This window comes from Cyprinodon variegatus, unplaced genomic scaffold (genome assembly GCF_000732505.1).
Source record: "Cyprinodon variegatus isolate N-32 unplaced genomic scaffold, C_variegatus-1.0 Scaffold993, whole genome shotgun sequence".
In the NCBI taxonomy this organism is placed as follows: Eukaryota; Metazoa; Chordata; class Actinopteri; order Cyprinodontiformes; family Cyprinodontidae; genus Cyprinodon; species Cyprinodon variegatus.
Window position 1 is genome coordinate 123,607 of NW_015151446.1, and position 10,030 is coordinate 133,636.

The 10,030-nt window shown below is 37.3% G+C and overlaps 1 protein-coding gene across 15 annotated transcripts in view; it reads right to left on the reverse strand.

The window, feature by feature from the left end:
* LOC107100615 (plectin-like) overlaps positions 1-10,030 on the reverse strand; it is a 140,145-nt gene that overhangs the window by 42,766 nt on the left and 87,349 nt on the right. The gene's annotated exons all lie outside the window — the stretch shown is intronic.

Consider the following 10,030-nt stretch of genomic DNA (forward strand, 5'->3'; position numbering starts at 1 on the left):
GAGGACACAGCGGATTGGACCCTGGACACGCCCCTTCCTCTTGCACTAAGCGGACATAAAAAAGTGATGGGTGAGGCTGAGGTGTGGTAACCTGACTGTGCTGTCACTATGCAGCTTGCGCAAGAGAACACAATTTAAAATGAATCACAGGAGATAATAAACTAATAAAACAAGTGGTGCTAATAGGATTTTAGCCATTTTATTACAGTAAATGACAGTTAGATAAATAAAGAAAACCATAACTCAAGTGAAATGTGTTCAGTTAGAGCCTAAAAAGTTGAAGAGTCCCACACTGACTGCATAGACCAAACATGAGATTTGATTACTCATTCCTTATTCACAGCATTCCTTAGGCATTAAAAAAAGAAGTTAACTACAGTTTAAAGAAAGGGAAGAGCAAAGGGGCGAGAACGTTTTGGGAGTGGCTGCTACATTTTCTAGACAGTGATGCATAAAATCAGCCCTAACATGCAGAAGAAGAATCCTCAAGGTGTCTCTGTATGGATAATGTTTGCTATTTCACTACTATGTACATTTGCTTGTAAAAAGTATTAATTCTTCTTGTTCGTTTCCCACATTTTGCCAAATTAAAACCACAACATTTTGTGTTTTATGTGATTAAGTATTAACTTTTTAAATCTCTATAATACTCTGGCTTATAGGAGATCAAAACCAAAACTCAGAATACATGTAAATCCAACAACTGGAGAAAAACTACCAGTGCACTTTGAGCTGAATAGGCAGTTAGTACTTTAAATTCTAGTGGTGTCAACATCAAGCTTTGGGGATGATTTAGTCGGGATAGGAAGTAAGAGTTCAAATTTGTTTTAACTAAAATTAGTTTAATTTAGTTAATTTAAGTAACCAAAAGGAAACCCTAAGAGAAGCTGCTAAAGATCTGAGATCTGCAGATTCTCTTTTTACGAGACCCTAAAGATCGTGCCAAAAGCCTGGATGCAATGGCTCATATCAAAGCTCGTACCATTAGAATGGCCTAAGTCAAGTCCCAGAACACTAACAACTTAAAATTTGTAAAAACAATGTTTTTCATCTAATCCAATTAAGTTTGAGCTGTTTTCAGTTTCTATTTTTTTTTAAAGCTGACAGAGAGCAATAACCTGCAGTTTTAATTAGATATCCTATGATTTGATCTAAGGTATGTCTATGACAGAAAATACCAATAAAAAGTATCAATAAAGTCTTGGGTTTTGATGCAAAAAATACAAAAATTCAACAAAAAAGAGGCATGAATGCTTTGGAAATATAAGACTGCAAAATGGAGAATCAACTTGAGGAGAAAAATCAACAAAAATAATCAGTTAGGAGTATTTTTGATTGATCAGATTTCTAAAACATCCATCAAATTACAATCCACTAAAATATACAATAATTACAATAACAGTTCCTTGAAAGAAGCAAAAAACAACTCTAAAAAAGTTGTTAGTTGAGTACTGAATATCTGCTCACACATGAGTTGTAGCCCTGAGGCAGCCCCTCCTCTATACCTGTGCTGAAAACCAGCATACAAACTTTGTTTGCTACACCGTGCCCCTCTGGGCACTCAAATATCTACCGTTACTCCACCCTGCCTCATCCTACTTTAACAGGTATTAAAGATCACTTTGTCTTCTCCCGAGTGCAGTAATTTTCTGCCCAGCCTGTACGAACATGAAGACACCGAATGTGTCAGAGAGTTGGGGATCTGTGTGAACCTGCAATTGTATGTACAAGACCAGCGCGTGTGTTGAATCATTTTAAGCCACGTTCGCAAATTTGGAGACACGCCTCTATAGTTCTACAATGTCTAGGCAAGAAGAGGAATTAGGGTGTGGTATCTAGGTAAGTAATTAAATCTGAACGAGGGGAGAAATTTCAGTGAATTTAGTTAGGACAGGTTTCCATTGTAAAATTTTCAGTGCCTTCATTCCAAACTTGTTTTTTCTAACACTATAATTTATTCATATTCATTTCATGTTACGACAAGCGTTAAGGATCTTTATTTTAGTCTTTGTTCGACATCAACACAGAGTAACTGATAATGGTACAGCGGAAGGAAAGAACACGTTTCAAAATAGTAATGAGAAAATGATGTCCTCACCGATTGGCAGAACCAACTTTTGTGGCAAATGCAGATAGCTTTCTACAAACTTTGCACATATGGATTTTTCACCTCATTGAAAAATAGCTAAAGTGTATAAAACTTGGTCTAAAGTTGAACCCCAGTCTCATCCTAACACAGTTTTCTTCCATAATCAACCTGTAATGTGGAACACTGCCCTGCTTCCATGACTGCGAAGGGAAAGCATCTCATAACTATGATGAAATGACACCACTACTTTACTTTATACTTGACTGTGCAAGAGAATAAGATACTTAGATCTCTCAATGTCTGTTTAAGTTGCATTTGAATTTAAAGAGTAGAGCCATTTCTCCACGTAATTTTGCAATATTTCGTGTCAATCAATGACAAAACTCCAATAAAATACAATTCAACCTGGAGAGACACACAGAGAAAAGTTGCAATTAGAGAATATTCAATTTATTTATACAGCTAACATAATCATATTCTTAAAAATATTGGAAACCTGGAAAACCAGATGATTGTGAAGACTCATTGACTTTCTGAAATCCCTCTCACTGAGCACGCATGTAGCAACAGTGGAGAGGAAAAACTCCCTTTTAACAGGAAGAAACCTCCAGCAGAATGAGGCTCAGTGTGAGCGGCCATCTGCTGAGAACAACTGGGGTTCAAAGAGAGAGAAACAGACATGAAGTTCTGCGGCGCTCAGGCCACGGCAGAAAACTTTGATACTGTGAATCAACATTGTTCTAGATGTGTCACCTAGAAAACTATCAGAGTAGTATTCCCCCGGGGCCCGAACCTTGGTGGTGAAATAAGCCAGAGGGTGAGTGGGACTGAGAGTGAGGGAGGAGATGGGGTGGAGGTGGGTGAAAGTGGTTTGCATGCAGGAGAAAGAACCTGAGCCAGGAGCTAAATAAAGGGGATCCTGCAAGGTAATTGGCTTTGGAGAAGGTGTGTCCCTTGAGCTGATTGGCTGGAGCTGAATGATTGACATTGCAGATGGTTCAAGTGAAGCTGATAAGAATCTTACAGATTGAATTTACGCTTAAGCCCAGATACTATAATCAGGGGCCACAGTGGCGTTGGATGTAGGAGTTTGCCCTGAAATCGAAGGGTTGACGGTTCAAGCCCCGACTCTGACTTTCAGTGTCGTTGTTTCCTTGAGCAAGACACTTCACCTGCATTGTCTACTGATGGTGGTCAGAGGGCCCGGTGGCGCCAGTGTACGGCAGCCCCGCTTCTGTCAGTGAGCCCCAGGACACCTGTGGCTACAATGTAGCTTGCCACCATCAGTGTGTGAGTGAATGGGTGAATGAATGTAGCGTAAAGTGCTTTGGTCAAGTCTCCTAACTTGAATAAAGGGCTATATAAGTACATGCCATTTACCATTTATAATGCTACCCTGCAAGAAACACTTGAGGCTCTGAAAATACTTTTATAAGTCACTCTTAAAACATTGTAAAATTAGAGTTCAAGTTTGAAATGTTTTAGTTTTCCTCCAACAACAAAGCAGTGAATGAGACGTCACTGATTTCCTAGTAGTGGAACATGCACTCACAATTACTCCTTTCAGAGCCTCATGGGAAAAAAACGGGAACGGGGACTCAAATGGGGAATCCCGCAAAAAAGCATGGAACTTCTTAGTCATGAGATCCTCTCTCCTAAAAGGAGACATATCATTAAGTTCTCAACATGCTTATTAGTTCACTCCCTCATCTAGCTTTATCACAACCAGATGGAATCATCTGGCTGTTCATGAGAGCAGCTAAATAGCAGCAAAATAAATACAACATTAAAAAAAGAGAGAAAGTTGTTTTTTTTCCCTCCCCTAAATAAGTTTGCGGTTTGTGGGAGGTTTGCTCCTACTTATTCTTTTAACATACAGTAAACATTTTGATGCTGTTAGCCTCAGCACTGGAAGAAATAGATCAAAACTCTACTTCTAGGCCAAATGGTTTTTTTACAATCTTATAATCAGAAAATGTTTGGGTTGTTATTTTTGCTTTAACCTTCTTACTTTCCTTTCAAAACAGAAATGCCACATAAGCAGAAGTAGTTCAGGTAGTTTCTGCTAATGAGATAAATTACATCTACGTGTTTCTTCCTGTTATTGTCTGAACTTCTGATATCTTTTATAAACAAAAAAAAACAAAAAAAAATCCTCTTTTAAAAAAACACTTAAAAAAAGCAACCCAAACAAAAGAAAAAAATAAAAATAAAAATCTGTCGAGGCAGCATTCTCTTGTGACTAGAGGGACCTGTATTTAAGCTTTTGGAGACAAGAACCCAAACAAATTAGTGGACAAAAGAATTTTAAGAATGTGTCATTATGGTTTCTGAAAGAGCTGAGCTGCAGAGAAAATACATGGTTTACAAAGAGGGAAAGAACCTCCCATTTTAAACCCTGCACAGATTTATCTTTCCTTCCATATGAACCCATTATCACCCATATCTTACTTTTCTACCCTCATAATTTACATGGAAACACACCTTAAAGGCAACATAAAAGAGCCCATAAAAGTTGGGAACACTGTAAACACACCCCAGATTATCTTGAACATTGTTTGCACAGAATAGGGGATGAATGAGTCGGATGAGAAAGGAGGGGCAGGTAGAGACCATTTAAAGCACAGTGCATGTTGGATCATATTTCTGTCAAAGCACCAGTGGAATGCTTTGCAGAGAGCGACCCTTGACAGGATGATTGCCCTCCTAAAGGTTAGGATTCATCAAGATCAAAGCAGTGATATCCACTATCTGTGCAGTCTCTTACAAAAGCCCTCATATCACTTTGTCCTTTTCTGCATTTTGTTACGAAACAGCCATAAAATTTAACGTATTCTATTAAAATTAAATCTGATAGTCCAACCCTAGCTGTGCATAATTATAAAGTGGAAGTGAAAAATGATTTTCTTATTTTGTTCTGCAAATACGAATCTAAAAACAAAGACAGCATTCAGGCTTCTATAGTTGTTTTTAAATTAACCCAACAGAACTGTAATTTGTACATTTTGGCAATTTGTTATTTCTACCAATTGGTATGTAAAATATATTTAAGTTAATTTAGAACCAACATTTGCACTTTATTTTTTATATTTGGAATTGTTTAGAGTAAGCTGTTAATTATTAGACCCTTCCATTAATTTGAGTAATTAAGAACACATCGGGTGTGGGGGGATGGTTTGGTGTATGTCTGATGAGGCATGGAGGTTTTAAAAAAGGATTTTTTTTTAACCACTTCTTAGGAGCTTAAAACATTACATTTCTCTTCTACTAAGTTCCAAGACATTTTTAGTTTTTTTTTCTTTTCTTATTTTTTATAATAAATAAGTCAAGCTCGTGCAAAGTCAAAATTACCACCCAAGGTCTTTAATGGACATTTTTTATTTTATTTTTTTTGGAACAGAGGGCTGCGACATGAACAAACTGCTTTCTGTGATTATTTCATTTATAAACCGAGCTTCCATATTTGTTGGCCTTAAAAACAGCATCATGAAGACCAAGGAACACAGCGTACTGCTTAGAGATAAGAGTTTAAAGCGAGGTTAGACTATAGGAGTTTATAAAGCTTCAACCATCTGACAGATCTCTGTTCAATAAACCATTCAAACCACAAAAACCATTTGGCAAAACTGCAAAGGCTAGAGCAAGAGGAGCATTAGTCAGAGAAGTAAACAAGAGGAACATGGTAACTCTGGAGGAACTGCAGAGATTCATAGCTTAGTGGAAGGACCAGCTTTCAAAACAGTTATAATTTGATGCTCCATACATTCAGCCTTTTTCAAAGAGTGGTAGAGAGATCATTACAGATACAAGTTCAGTTTGGACACATTACTTCTATAAATGTTGATTCTACAAACTTTTGATTCAGGGGTGTTGAATAGAAATGCCCACCATATGTTTTAGAGTTTAAAGGATGAAAAAGCAAAAGATAAAAAAAAAAGCTGTTTTCTTTTCCCTCTACTTCATGGTTATGCAGCACTTTTTAGGTGAAAGTTTGTGGTTTTAATGTGGAAAGACTCAAGGAGTATACATGCCAGATACTTTATGACTATGCTTTTGTTATTGAGCCTAAAACTACCACATCTAAATCTTTAACTGTTTTAAGTAGGTAGAATATAATACAAACTACTGGCAAAATGTAACATGTTTCAGGTCCAATTCTGTTAATCTTATTTCCTATATTTTCACATCAATTGAAATCTGAAGGTGTTGATCTTTTTATATTTTCTTGTCTTTAAATAAGTAGAAGTTAAATACAGACATTATAGCCTGACATACTAATCACAGAGATAGTTGCCATAACTGGGCCATGAAACAACATTAAGTTATCCTGGATCTTCCTACTGTCAGAAATAGATCTGATGATGAATATGAAAACCTAGTTTATCTCAGACTCAACAAGCTTTCAGATTAGCCACAGCAGCTGAGTTTTAAAATAGACCAGGGCTGAGCTTCAGGGGACTATGGAGAGGGGCCCAAATGTGGGCTTGTGTGTTTTACTTGTGTTTCATTTGGGTGTTTGGAGTTAATGGAAAAGAGGAATGGGGAAGAAAAAAAAAAACTTTGGTGCTCTGCTGTTTTATAATGACAAAGTTGATTTAAATAGAGCTTGTGTCTCCCTCTGCAGGTGAGCTATGTGAATGAATACATTGGTTCACTTCAGGACCTGTAAACTAATCATGCCAAACTGTGATCAAGATTCTCTTTCCATCCAAAAACAAGTTAAGAAAACAAATGAATATGGAGAACATAGAGCCAAACCAAACCAATGTGGTATTAATCTATCATAGGTTTTAGTGACTTTGAGTAAAAAGGAAATAAATGACTTTTTATTTCCAACTTTGCAATGACAATATGTAGGTTCCTCAATTTTTCTGTGATTTATTCATCTATCTTTATGCCATGTGGTGTTTCCATTTGCCTTCAATGCTTGGCGGGTAAATGTGGAAAAAAGGGGAACTCTAGATCTGTTTCTATGACAACATCTCCAAACAGGAAGCACCATGTGCCTGAGTGGTGCTGTGACTGACTCTTACTCACTGCTGTATTTATAGCCATCACCATAGAGGAGTCTCCTTACTGACCAATCTAACACACAGAGGAAACCACCATCTTTCAAACATGACGCCACTATTTCCTGCAGCCAGAAGACAAGGAGTCAGTTTTACCACTAGATGGCAACAGAGTACAAACTCAACCACCCCACTCACAGCAACAACATCTCCAAGTCTACAAAACTTAATATTTTTTTTATGGAAGAAGGAATAGATACCTTTATAGAATAAGTTAAGATTTTGGAAAATAAAATAGATCGTAATATAAAAAAAAACAGTGTTGTATCTATTTTCAGTTTTCCCCTGCAAAAACATGTTGTTCAAACGGCCAACTGGCTTTTCTCTGTGGAATGAATGTATTTTTGCTGTGCTTGCAGTTTCCTACCACAGTACATGATTGCCAAGGGACCAAGGTTTCTGGAGAGAATGGATGGACAGGTTTTAATAAAAAAAATCTTCAAATCATCACCGTTTTTTTTTTTTTTTCAAAAACCCCTTAAAAAAATTTGCCTTTACTGAAAGTCATAACGTCTAAATTGTATGGGGGAAAAAACAGGTTTTCTTAATAAATTTTTTTTAGAATAGATTTGTGTAGATCAGCACATAGAATGTAAAAAAAAATAAAGTTAAAAGAAACAGTGTTTTAAATTTTCCCAGCTATAAATCTAAAGAGTCTGTTATGGGTTTGTATTCTCTCTCCTAGGACTTCTGCCCTATGCCAACATCAATGTTCATCTTAACCAGTCCTGCTTATCAAGCATCTTCCTACATCCATTGTGTCATTACGTCTAGCCAGGTTACTTGCCTTTGCAAAACAAATTCCTGCTTTGCAGCGGGAAGCTTACACCACTGTGTTTCACTGAACTAAATATGGCATGCTCTAAAATCCTAATTAAAAATCCTAAACTTTTAACAAGTAAATAAAAGTTTAAGTTATGCAAATAGAAAAACTGTGGACCAGATAGCCATAATACTTAGCTGAAGTGAAATCTTTGCATTCAGGAAACCCGGATGGCAAATTAATTAAATGTATTCATTTAAACTTTAACAACAGTATGACAACATTGTATCCAGCCAAACTGTGTTAGTTGGCTTGCTGAAATTAAAGTCAAAAGTAACCTATTGATGTCATCTATTTTTGATTTAATTCAGTACATTTAGAAGTTTCATTTAACAGACTCAACAAATTATTCCAAATATTCAATTCTCATTCAATATATTCAAAATACTTAAGTTCAATTTAACATATTCAATTTTTCCTTCAATATACTTAGAATATAATTCAAAATATTTAAGTTTCATTCAATATATTCAAAATGTCATTACACCTATTTAAGTTAAATTAAAGACAATCTGAAATTTAGTTGAATATATTCAAATTTGAATCAATATATTTCGACTCATATCTGCTTAAAAAAATAAAGGAAACACTCAAAGAACATATCATAGATCTGAATGAATGAAATATGCTCACTGAATACTTTGTTGTGTAGAAAATTAAATGTGTTGACGACAATGCACACAAAGATCAACAATGGAAACCAAATGTATTAACCAATTGATGTTTGGATTGGGAGTCACACACAAAAGTAAAGTGGATAAATACTCTACAGGCTGATCAAACTTGGATGTAATGTTCTTAAATCAACCTCAACATGAGGCTCAGTATGTCTTTGGCCTACAAGTGCCTGTATGACCTCCATGCTCCTGATGAGGTGGCAGGTGGTCTCCTGATTGATCTCCGTCCAGACCTGAATTAAAGCATCTGCCAACTGTTGGACAGTCTGTGGTGCAACACGACTTTGGTGGATGGAACAAGACATGATGTCCCAGACACACTTAATGTGATTGAGGTTTGGGGAATGGGCGGGCCAGTCCATAGCTTCAATGCCTTCATGTTGCAACCTCATTTTGCAACATATTGCACACACTCTAGCCACATGTGGTCTAGCACTGTCCTGCATTAGGAGGAACCAAGGGCCAACCGCACCAACATTTGGTCTCACAAGGGTTCGAAGGATCTCATCTTAGTACCTAATGGCAGTCATGCTACCTTTTAACGAGCACATGGAGAGCTGTGCATGCTGACGGATGTTGCAGGCAGCAGATCACTCTCCACTGAGTCTCCAGACTCTGTTACGTCTGTCAAATGTGCTCAGTATGAATCTGCTTTAATCAGTGCGCTTCACTGGTAAATTCACCAATTTGCCAATTGTGGTGTTCACTGGCAAATACCAGGCGTCCTGCATGGTGTTGAGCACAAGTGTGACCTGTGGATGTTGGGCTCTCATACCATCCTAATGGAGTCGGGTTCTAACAGGTTTTACAGACACATGCAAATTTGTGGCCTGCTGGTGGCCATTTTCCAGGCCTCTTGCAGTGCTCCCCCTGTTCCTCCTTGCACAAAGGTGAAGGTAGCGGTCCTGCTACTCAGTTGTTCTTCTCAACGTCTCCTGATGTACTAACCTGTCTCCTGGTAGCACTTCCAGCCTCTGGACGCTACACTAACAGACACAGAAAACCTTCCTGCCAAAGCTTGCATTGATGTGACATCCTGGATGAGCTGCACTTCCTGAGCCACTTGTGTAGGTTGTACAGTCCATCTCATTTTACCATGAATAATGAAAGCACCATCAACATTCAAAAGTGAGCAAAATATCTGCCAGAAGGCATACTAAGAAGTGGTCTGTGGTCCCAACCTGCAGAACCATTCCTTTATTGAGTGTATTCTACTAATTACCAATGATTTCAACCTGTTGTCTATTCCATTTGCACAAGTGCATGTGAAATAGATTGTCAGTTTTGCTTCTTAAGCAGATAGTTTGATTGATGGATAGACAGAAGTTTGATTTGATTTAAGTTATATTGTTTGGTTTACAAGTTCCCTTTA